The 12,384-nt window shown below is 46.1% G+C and overlaps 1 protein-coding gene across 4 annotated transcripts in view; it reads right to left on the reverse strand.

The window, feature by feature from the left end:
• The window catches only part of LOC139373172 (sodium-driven chloride bicarbonate exchanger-like), a 46,915-nt gene that overhangs the window by 29,905 nt on the left and 4,626 nt on the right, over positions 1–12,384 (reverse strand). The gene's annotated exons all lie outside the window — the stretch shown is intronic.

A 12,384-nucleotide genomic window follows, 5' to 3' on the forward strand; every position in this document is an offset into this window, starting at 1 on the left:
GGAGAGAGAGAGATAGAGAGAGAGAGAGAGAGAGAGAGAGGGAGAGAGATAGAGAGGGGGGGGAGAGAGATGAAGATAAAGAGACGGGAGAGAGAGAAAGAAAGAGAGAGAGAGAGAGAGAGAGAGAGAGAGAGAGAGAGAGAAAGGGAGAGATAAAGATAAAGAGAGAGGGGAGAGAGAGCGAGAGACAGAGAGGGGAGAAAGATAGATTAAGATAAAGAGAGAGAGGGGGAGAGAGAGAGAGAGAGAGAGAGAGAGAGAGAGAGAGAGAGAGAGAGATGAAGGTGGGCCGAACAGGCCCCCATATTAACATCGACAGGTCTGTAGTGGAGCGGGTCGAGAGCTTCAAGTTCCTTGGTGTCCACATCACCAACGAACTATCATGGTCCAAACGACTTTATACGCACATGTAGTTACAGTATGTACAGTATAAAGAGAACCATTCCTTTGCACATCAAGAGATTTTCACGTGAAAAAGCTCAGAGTGCTGTTTTTTTTATTGGGCTTAGCACACAGTGGTGAATTTGGCCCAGTGACCATTCCACTATGTCAAAATGACCATTCAGTACACGGAGCCACATTTGAATTTTAAAAAGCCAAAACTCTTATATAAGAGGCCTCTGGCGTCCTGCCATCCTCCTGCTGCAAGAGGATGAGTCCTTAAATAAACACACAGCAGCTTCATGAGGCTAACTTCATCAGACAGTCACCATGGCAACTAATGTGGCCAATCACAATTTTTATGAATTCACCTTCCCTGACTACCCAGATAGTTTTATTGTTTTAGTCACGTTTTATTTATTTTTAACAAGGATGCTTCCTCATGCGTGCAGTCAGATATATACTGACTCTCACACAGCTGCCGAGAGGAACACTGTTGTTGACCCAAAAGACTGTCCTGATAATGGCTAGGATTGTTGTAGGAGAAATAGTGGTTTTGGGGTCGAGGGTCTCAGAAGGTTGATGGGGTGTGTGTGTGTGTGTGTGTATATATATGTGTCTGTGTACTATTTGCTAGTGAGTGTCCCAAAAATAACATGTTTCTGTCCAGGGGGTTGTAGGCTTAATCTTTGTGCCAAATACCATGAGGTGACATAGGAGGTGCTGGGTGCCAGTGGTAAGCTGGTAAAACATGATGCCGCGTAATGCTAGTTAATTCCATTTGGTAACCAGCCACACTTCATTCACAATCATCTCTAAGCACAAGTCAATGCTACATTCAAATAATCTCTGGACACGGCTGAGCTTTTCCATATTGCATCATTTGACAATCTAATCATACTAGATTGTAATCAGCACTTAACGCGATTGGAAAACGTAAACAGTGAATCTACAGCACTTTGGTTAGACGGTGTAGAACCATACGACAGCAGTGTATTAGTAATACAACAGACATGGACATGAGCTACAGATAACCGTGGTTGTATTATTCCGATCATGTCGCTTAATTATAGAACTCTTTGATGTGTTCAGGCCTGCAGCTGGTGGAAGCACCTCAGAACCTGACACTGGCACAACCCCACAGCTTCCAAAAGGTACAGTTGAAGTCAGACGTTTACATACACTTAGGTTGGCGTCATTAAAACTCATTTTTCAACCACTCCACAAATTTCTTGTTTAACTGTAGTTTTGGCAAGTTGGTTAGGACATCTACTTTGTGCATGACACAAGTCATTTTTCCAACAATTGTTTACAGACAGATTATTTCACTTATAATTCACTGTATCACAATTCCAGTGGGTCAGAAGTTTACATACACTAAGTTGACTGTGCCTTTAAACAGCTTGGAAAATTCCAGAAAATGATGTCAGGGCTTTAGAAGCTTCTGATAGGCTAATTGACATAATTTGAGTCAATTGGAGGTGTACCTGTGGATGTATTTCAAGGCCTACCTTTAAACTCAGTGCCTCTTTGCTTGACATCATGGGAAAATCTAAATAAATCAGCAAAGACCTCAGAAAAATAATTGTAGACCTCCACAAGTCTGGTTCATCCTTGAGAGCAATTTCCAAACGCCTGAAGGTAACACGTTCATCTGTACAAACAATATTATGCAAGTATAAACACCATGGGACCACGCAGCCGTCATACCGCTCAGGAAGGAGACGCGTTCTGTCTCCTAGAGATGAACGTACTTTGGGGAGAAAAGTGCAAATCAATCCCAGAACAACAGCAAAGGACCTTGTGAAGATGCTGGAGGAAACAGGTACAGAAGTATCTATATCCACAGTAAAATTAGTCCTATATCGACATAACCTGTAAGGCTGCTAAGCAAGGAAGAAGCCACTGCTCCAAAACCGCCATAAAAAAAGCCAGATTACGGTTTTCAACTGCACATGGGGACAAAGATCTTACTTTTTGGAGAAATGTCCTCTGGTCTGATGAAACAAAAAAAATAACTGTTTAGCCATAATGACCATTGTTATGTTTGGAGGAAAAAGGGGGAGGTTTGCAAACCGAAGAACACCATCCCAATCGTGAAGTACGGGGGTGGCAGCATCATGTTGTGAGGGTGCTTTGCTGCAGGAGGGACTGGTGCACTTCACAAAATAGATGGCATCCTGAGAAAGGAAAATGATGTGGATATATTGAAGCAACATCTCAAGACATCAGTTAATGCTTGGTCGCAAACGGCTCTTCCAAATGAACAATGACCCCAAGCATACTTCCAAAGTTGTGGCAAAATGGCTTAAGGACAACAAAATCAAGGTATTTGAGTGGCCATCACAAAGCCCTGACCTCAGTCCTATAGATCATTTGTGGGCAGACTTGAAGAAGTGTGTGCAAGCAAGGAGGCCTACAAACTTGACTCAGTTACACCAACTCTGTCAGGAAGGATGGGACAAAATTCACCCAACTTATTGTGGGAAGCTTGTGGAAGGCTACCTGAAATGTTTGACAATTTAAAGGCAACGCTACCAAATACTAATTGAGTGTATGTAAACTTCTGACCCACTGGGAATGTGATGAAGGAAATAAAAGCTGAAATAAATCATTCTCTCTACTATTATTCCAACATTTCACATTCTTAAAATAAAGTGGTGATCCTAACTGACCAGAGACAGGGAATTTTTACTAGGATTAAATGTCAGGAACTGTGAAAAACTGAGTTTAAATGTATTTGGCTAAGGTGTATCTAAACTTCCGACTTCAACTGTAAGACACCAGAGTCTATTAACATAACACAATTATACCACAGAAGTCAAATGTGAAGCAGTTTAGGTGCATTATAATTGGACCAAAATGATCTGTGTCCCAAATGATTGTTTAGTTTGGCTATATGTGTTGTTGTCCTGCTGTTACACTGCTCTGTCTGTTTACAGCCTGCTAAGCTCCAGGCAGAGGTTGTTACGGTGGAAGCCCCCTGGCCTTGACCCTGACCCTGACCCTGGATTTAACCCACAGCAACCCCGGCCTTGTCCCTGTCCCTGGCTTTACCCCACAGCTGGAACCACCCTGTCCCTGTCCCCTGGCTTTAACCCACAGCTGGAACCACCCTTACCCTGGCCCTGTCCCCTGGCTTTAACCCACAGCTGGAACCACCCTTACCCTGTCCCTGTCCCCTGGCTTTAACCCACAGCTGGAACCACCCTTACCCTGGCCCTGTCCCCTGGCTTTAACCCACAGCTGGAACCACCCTTACCCTGTCCCTGTCCCCTGGCTTTAACCCACAGCTGGGAGTAACCTTGTGCCTAGACTAGCTCTTCCCCACAGCTGGAAGTAACCCTGTGCCTAGACTGGCTCTACCCCACATCTGGAAGTAACCCTGTGCCTAGACTGGCTCTACCCCACAGCTGGAAGTAACCCTGTGCCTAGACTGGCTCTACCCCACAGCTGGAAGTAACCCTGGCCATGACTCTGGCCCTGGACTCTACCCCCCAGTTCCCACAGGTAAGAAACCAGAGCTTATTAACATAACTCAATTTTACTACAGAAATGATATATGAAGCATCTTTGCAGTTCAGATCAATCTGGACAGTATTACAAATGATTGTGTATGATGATTCTGCATTCCATTTAGAATGCTGGACAAAAGCAGTGCACTATACAGGGAATAATATTCCATTACATACGCATCCCGTGACTGGATGACTGTGGCTACAGACCAATCAAAGATGGTCCTACAGTCCTAGATGCTGAAGAAGATTAGGCTAGCCCAGGCCAGGATGCTGAAGAAGATTAGGCTAGCCCAGGCCAGGATGCTGAAGAAGATTAGGCTAGCCCAGGCCAGGATGCTGAAGAAGATTAGGCTAGCCCAGGCCAGGATGCTGAAGAAGATTAGGCTAGCCCAGGCCAGGTTTCTGAAGAAGATTAGGCTAGCCCAGGCCAGGTTTCTGAAGAAGATTAGGCTAGCCCAGGCCAGGATGCTGAAGAAGATTAGGCTAGCCCAGGCCAGGATACTGAAGAAGATTAGGCTAGCCCAGGCCAGGATACTGAAGAAGATTAGGCTAGCCCAGGCCAGGTTTCTGAAGAAGATTAGGCTAGCCCAGGCCAGGTTTCTGAAGAAGATTAGGCTAGCCCAGGCCAGGATGCTGAAGAAGATTAGGCTAGCCCAGGCCAGGATGCTGAAGAAGATTAGGCTAGCCCAGGCCAGGATGCTGAAGAAGATTAGGCTAGCCCAGGCCAGGTTGCTGAAGAGAGGAGGCACCCACACATGCACGCCCATTTGACTGAGCCTAGAGGATCATGGGAACGTTCTGGACAGATGGTGGGGGGGTTGGGTGGGTTGTGGCCGTGTGGGCTTAGACATCACATTAGACCGTCTCATATGTGGAGGGTGATTTCTCAGATGAAGGAATTATCAATAGAAAGTATACAAACGTTTTCAGGGCTGGTTTGTTTGTAAATGTGATATTGGATGTCAATTCATTTACGTCAAGGAATGGTCCACTGACCCATCATGTGGGCAGTGCCAGTGTGCTCACTGATTATCTGAGAAGTTGGACACAGGCAAAGCTGTTTCCACATACACAGCTGAAACAGTCTGACTGAGATCTCTAGTATAGAGGCTGTGGGAAGAAGCATTAAAAGAGGAATGAAAGACAGACAGACAGACAGACAGACAGACAGACAGACAGACAGACAGACGTCCTAATCAGCCATGTTATAATCAGAGTCCCTTTGATGTATACCCATTCTATTTCTCAGGCAGCATGGCTGTCATAGCAGAGAGTGGAGCGCAAGAGACCACCCTTGGAGAAATGTGAAGGGTGACCAGGGGCAGACCCTGCTGCTGCTATCCCCAGGAGGACCCATGGCCCCCTGGGAAATCCCCTCGTTCTCAGTGACATCATAATGAAATCCCCCACCTCCTGCTCCCTGGCTCTTAGCCCGTTAGAAAATGTACCTATGAGAATGTCTGGGTCTGATCAAATACTTTTCATCCTCTTCAGGGTTGAGTGCCAATTCAATTTCAATTCAGTGAATTTAGGAGATGAATCTCGGTTCAATTCATAAGTAGAAGTGTCATTCGTGATACTAATTTTATTAATGAATCACATTTCAATTATCTTGCTGGTCTGAGGGAGTTGGAATGGAAAGGACTCTGAGCCCACAACACATCTTTTTTTCTTTTTACCCCTTTTTTCTCCCCAATTTCGTGGTATCCAATAGTTACGAGGACGAGGAAGTTGACATCATGTAGGGGGAAGGGGAAGCTGCTGACAATATTGTCTCTCATCGCTGCAACTCCCGTACGGACTCGGGAGAGGCAAAGGTCGAGAGCCATGCATCCTCCGAAACACAACCTAACCAAGCATCTTGACACAATGCCCATCCAACCCGGAAAGCCAGCCGCACCAATGTGTCGGAGGAAACACCATACACCTGGCGACCTGGTCGCGTGCACTGCGCCCGGCCCGCCACAGGAGTCGCTAGTGCGGGATGAGACAAGGATATAAGGATATCCCTGCCGGCCAAACCCTCCCTAACCCGGACGACTCTGGGCCAATTGTGCTGCTGCGCCACCCGGGAGGCTCACAACACAATCTTAACAGAGACTTTGCTCATGACCTCATGTTGAAGTCTCGTTAGATCAACACGTTGAGAAAATAGGTCAATAAATCCTTCTAGAACGCCAACTGTCTTTCTCTGTGCCGGGACCACTATAGGAGGACAGAGTGGTGCTCCGTGTCTTCTGTTCAGTTTGACAAATGAGACCGCATCTCCGGCCTGCAGCAGGTTTCTGTCTCTATCTCTTAATAGCATGATGTTGGGGACGGGATCTCCTGCAGGCTGCAGAACACTGATGAAAGAGCGGCAGAGAGAGCGTCCCCGCCACAGATTTCATCTCCCCACAAATGCTAACCTTTTGCCATAGGTGTGTAAATCCCAGGATCTAACCCTGGATGAGATATACACAGCACTGATTAAATCAGCTCCTATCATGCTCTCTGCCTGGTGACGACATCAGAGCAGCCAGCGTGGGGTGGGAGTTGCTCTCCATGCCCGGACGTGCGCGCGCACACACACACACACATAAATGCACAGAGAAATGAGCATGCTAACAAACACATATCCAGGCCTAGTTCTGCAGGCAGTTGGTCAGCTTGATAGGAATGAGCAGAGCAACACATGTAGGGGGAAGCTGCTGTAGCTCTGGACTGAAAACCAAAGGAGGACGAGGAAGTTGACATCATGTAGGGGGAAGGGGAAGCTGCTGTAGCTCTGGATTGAAAACCAAAGGAGGATGAAGAGGTTGACATCATGTAGGGGGAAGGGGAAGCTGCTGTAGCTCTGGACTGAAAACCAAAGGAGGACGAGGAAGTTGACATCATGTAGGGGAAGGGGAAGCTGCTGTAGCTCTGGATTGAAAACCAAAGGAGGATGAAGAGGTTGACATCATGTAGGGGGAAGGGGAAGCTGCTGTAGCTCTGGATTAAAAACCAAAGGAGGATGAAGAGGTTGACATCATGTAGGGGGAAGGGGAAGCTGCTGTAGCTCTGGACTGAAAACCAAAGGAGGACGAGGAAGTTGACATCACGTAGGGGGAAGGGGAAGCTGCTGTAGCTCTGGATTGAAAACCAAAGGAGGATGAAGAGGTTGACATCATGTAGGGGGAAGGGGAAGCTGCTGTAGCTCTGGATTGAAAACCAAAGGAGGATGAAGAGGTTGACATCATGTAGGGGGAAGGGGAAGCTGCTGTAGCTCTGGACTGAAAACCAAAGGAAGACGAGGAAGTTGACATCATGTAGGGGGAAGGGGAAGCTGCTGTAGCTCTGGACTGAAAACCAAAGGAGGATGAAGAGATTGACATCATGTAGGGGGAAGGGGAAGCTGCTGTAGCTCTGGATTGAAAACCAAAGGAGGATGAAGAGGTTGACATCATGTAGGGGGAAGGGGAAGCTGCTGTAGCTCTGGATTGAAAACCAAAGGAGGATGAAGAGGTTGACATCATGTAGGGGGAAGGGGAAGCTGCTGTAGCTCTGGACTGAAAACCAAAGGAGGATGAAGAGGTTGACATCATGTAGGGGGAAGGGGAAGCTGCTGTAGCTCTGGCTTGAAAACCAAAGGAAGATGAGGAAGTTGACATCATGTAGGGGGAAGGGGAAGCTGCTGTAGCCCTGGACTGAAAACCAAAGGAGGATGAAGAGGTTGACATCATGTTTGGGGAAGGGGAAGCTGTTGTAGCTCTGGATTGAAAACCAAAGGAGGATGAAGAGGTTGACATCATGTAGGGGGAAGGGGAAGCTGCTGTAGCTCTGGACTGAAAACCAAAGGAGGACGAGGAAGTTGACATCATGTAGGGGGAAGGGGAAGCTGCTGTAGCTCTGGATTGAAAACCAAAGGAGGATGAAAAGGTTGACATCATGTAGGGGGAAGGGGAAGCTGCTGTAGCTCTGGACTGAAAACCAAAGGAAGACGAGGAAGTTGACATCATGTAGGGGGAAGGGGAAGCTGCTGTAGCTCTGGATTGAAAACCAAAGGAGGATGAAGAGGTTGACATCATGTAGGGGGAAGGGGAAGCTGCTGTAGCTCTGGATTGAAAACCAAAGGAGGATGAAGAGGTTGACATCATGTAGGGGGAAGGGGAAGCTGCTGTAGCTCTGGACTGAAAACCAAAGGAGGATGAAGAGGTTGACATCATGTAGGGGGAAGGGGAAGCTGCTGTAGCTCTGGATTGAAAACCAAAGGAAGATGAGGAAGTTGAAATCATGTAGGGGGGAGGGGAAGCTGCTGTAGCCCTGGACTGAAAACCAAAGGAGGATGAAGAGGTTGACATCATGTAGGGGGAAGGGGAAGCTGCTGTAGCTCTGGACTGAAAACCAAAGGAGGACGAGGAAGTTGACATCATGTAGGGGGAAGGGGAAGCTGCTGTAGCTCTGGATTGAAAACCAAAGGAGGATGAAGAGGTTGACATCATGTAGGGGGAAGGGGAAGCTGCTGTAGCTCTGGATTGAAAACCAAAGGAAGATGAGGAAGTTGACATCATGTAGGGGGAAGGGGAAGCTGCTGTAGCTCTGGATTGAAAACCAAAGGAGGATGAAGAGGTTGACATCATGTAGGGGGAAGGGGAAGCTGCTGTAGCTCTGGACGGAAAACCAAAGGAGGATGAGGAAGTTGACATCATGTAGGGGGAAGGGGAAGCTGCTGTAGCTCTGGATTAAAAACCAAAGGAGGATGAGGAAGTTGACATCATGTAGGGGGAAGGGGAAGCTGCTGTAGCTCTGGATTGAAAACCAAAGGAAGATGAAGAGGTTGACATCTATCTGATTTCCACGTTTGGCGAGTTCAGGGTTGACCTTGGAAAGATGCCTGCCATTGGCTTCTCTCCCTCCTCTCTGTTTACTAGACACCAAGGCTCACTCTCCTGTACTCTATGCACTCCACATAGATGTATTAGAAATGGCATGTAGCTGAATTTTCTGCATTTCCCATCAGCAATTATCCATGATTTATTATGTGTCATTTGACTATTTACTGAAAGCGCAGTCTTATTCTTATCCTAAAGCGTCTCTCGGAGACAGACAGAGATAGAGGAGAAAGACGCACAGTTGTTTGGTATTCAGTTCAGGGCTACAGCAGCCTCCCCCATCTCGCGGCAGGGTAGCCTAGTGGTTAGAGCGTTGGGCTAGTAACCAAAAGGTTGCAAGTTCGAATCCCCGAGCTGACAACCTGTCGTTCTGCCCCTGAACAAGGCAGTTAACCCACTGTTCCTAGGCCGTCATTGAAAATAAGAATTAGTTCTTAACTGACTTGCCTAGTTAAATAAAGGTAAAATAAATGTTAAAAAATAAACATGTGTTGCTCACTGATGCACCCTGCTCCTTCCTGTCAAGCTGACTAACTGTATGTACCATCTGTGCAGTACAGGGCCATTTGGAACACAGCCTTGAAAATAGAGCCCAGAACAGGGACAAGGAAGAGCTTCATCAAACTATTTAATTGAACTTTACAACAGTCCCCCTTTAATCTGGACTGCATCCGATACGCTTATATTTGCTTATATACAGATTTGGCGGTAGAGGTGGGATGGGAGGGGTATCGGTTGTCTATTTAGTAAGTAAGCTATCTCCTGTTTCTGTAGCGTGAGGCAGATTGATGCACAAGTACTCCCGCTGGACAGGGCGCTAGTCTATTGCAGGGCCTATGTGACAATAAAACATCTCATCTAAACAACCCTGTAAACAGGTTTCCTGCGTTGAATCCAAAAACATCAAGGACACACGTTCTTTATAAAGTGAAAAGGTACAAAAGTGAATATTAACACAATTTGTCTGTCAAATCATACTTTTTGTCGCTTTTTTCCGTGACAGTGACGAAGCAACAAAAAACAAGAATCAGGCCGAAAGCCTCCGAAACAAAATCCCTCTACGGATTACAAACAGCAGGTGGCCCGGAATAGAATTACAGTTTCACAGGTGGCGCTTTCATTCCCCCAGCCAGCTAGCCTATCAATACAATACACCACTGACCCAAATCAGCCCCCAACCCTGGGACACGACAACTGACCCAGAGTAACCTAGTAGTCTGTATCCCCACCAGCCACCACTCATTCTGATGAGTTCTGACATCAATGGACTATTATGGAGTGGGTGTGACTGTGACCTTAGGAGTCAGTCAGTGTTTCCTGAGACCTGAGAGAGGTCAGACCACCAGGAAGCTAATTGACTTAGATAAGGGATGTGACTAGATGGAGTACAGCTACCAACGAAAGTTACTTTTTGTAGCAGGTTAGGAGAGCATTTTAGCTAACCTTAACCATTTTCCTAACCTAATTCAGTCCAGATTTGGATAGTCCAGATTTTCTATCTGTAGAGCATCATACTACCAACAAACTATCTGTTGATAAGCAACTGCTTGCTTAGGTTATGGTTAGGTTTAGAATAAGGGTTAGGCTAATGGTTAGAGTAAGGGTTAAGTTTAGGGTTAAGATAAGGGTTAAGGTTAGGGTAATTCTCTTAAACCTGCTGCATAAATTCTAATCTGCTATGAAAAAGTCACTTCGTAGCTACAGTATATACCATCTAATCAAACCTCTAAGCTGTACTAACTGATACTGGTAACAAGGACGAGCCACGAAGGAGCACTGGAGGCTTGGAGGTGATGACAAATGAGGCAATATACACTGGTCCTATGTTTCATAAGCTGAAGATTTCTCCTTTGCCAAGATAATACATCCACCTGACAGGCGTGACATATCAAGAAGCTGATTAAAAAGCATGATCATTACACAGGTGCATCTTGTGCTGGGGACAATAAAAGGTCACTCTAAAATGTACAGTTTTGTCACACAACAGCACAAATGTCTCAAGTTTGGAGGGAGCGTGCAACTGGCATGCTGACTGCAGGAATGTCCACCGGAGCTTTTGCCAGAGAATTGAATTTTAATTTCTCTACCATAAGCTGACTCTAATGTCGTTTTAGAGAATTTAGCAATACGTCCAACCGGCCTCACAACCGCAGACCAGGACCTCCACATTCGGCTTCTTCACCTGCGGGATCGTCTGAGGAGGGGTGGAGAGGGGGGAGAAATAATCCTGATTGGCCACTCATGGCTGCACCCCTGCCCAGTCACGTGAAACCTATAGATTAGTGCCTAATGAATATATTTCCTTATATGAACTATAACTCAGTAAAAATATTGAAATTGTTGCATTTTGCGTTTATATTTTTAGTCAGTATAGAACCTGAGGGAGCACACACACACACACACACACACACACACACGGTGTGTGTAACGATAGCACCTGCGTTCCCCTCACATGTTAGGTCAGTACGAACCGTAGCAACCTCTTCATGTCCAATTTTATGATAACGACATGCTCTCATCAAACAGACAAATGGTCGGATGGCTTTCAACAAAGAGCATGGCGTGTAGAGGTCTCTCAACTAAGCGACTGATGTGTTCTGAAATAAACTGCACCCAACACTTTCAGTTCCCTTAAAAACGACTTCCTTTCTCGTCTTTAACTCTCACACACACTGCTGTGCGTCATTCCTTCCTTCGAGAACCACTCTAGGATCTTGCCTGAGATCTCCTTTTCCCTTGAGCATTTATATTCTAATTACCGTATTCAAGGAGATGATGATTTTCAGCACAGGAAATATTTTTTTTGTTGTTTTGTTTTGAGTTTGAAGAGGAACTGGTTTGATAATGCACTAAATGTAACCAGTTGAATCAGAAGTGTTAAATGCAGGGCTGGAACAAAAGCCTGCTAGCACACAGTCTGCAACCCCAGGGCCAGGGTTGCACATCCCGGTTGTGAACAAAGTCTTTGTTTAAAATGTAAACCACCTACAAATCATAATGACATCCTGGGACTTCAGGTCGACCTCCGGCAGAGAGAACAATATGATTGGCTGCTGCACTAGAGGAGGTGGTCTGCTGATGTTATCTTTCAGGGGGAGGAAGTATTATGGAACTCATTAAGAAACAATAAACACAGAGGATGTCTCCTAATGTTGACCAAAAGGTGTGCCTGGGTTATGTACCCATATCCTTGCCAGTAAAAATCACAGACCTATCTGTTCACACGGGTGTAGGGTGAAATTGCCCCTCGATGCTGACCTGAGGTCAGCTATGCTTTTCCCCCCCACTAATGGTTAAGGCTAGGATTGGGGGAGGGGACGCTGATCCTAAATCTGTACCTAGGGGAAACTTCACCCCGGAGCTTTCACACGAGCCGTTTCCAAGAAGCCGGGTAGGTTAGAATACAGCTTTCCAGGACACACACACCAGCCTTGTGACCCAATTTCCACATTCCTCATGTGTCTCTCAGGGAGTTCTGTGACGCACGGAACCTGCAGAGATGATCAACATTTACCTTCATAGGATATCTAGGCCATGAGGTATACATTAAAGAACATCTCTACTTATTATTTTGACCAACTACACCTATGTGAATCTGAAGCATATATAGCATGTGACTTTTCACAAAGCCT

This window comes from Oncorhynchus clarkii, chromosome 18 (assembly GCF_045791955.1).
Source record: "Oncorhynchus clarkii lewisi isolate Uvic-CL-2024 chromosome 18, UVic_Ocla_1.0, whole genome shotgun sequence".
Classification (NCBI taxonomy): domain Eukaryota; kingdom Metazoa; phylum Chordata; class Actinopteri; order Salmoniformes; family Salmonidae; genus Oncorhynchus; species Oncorhynchus clarkii.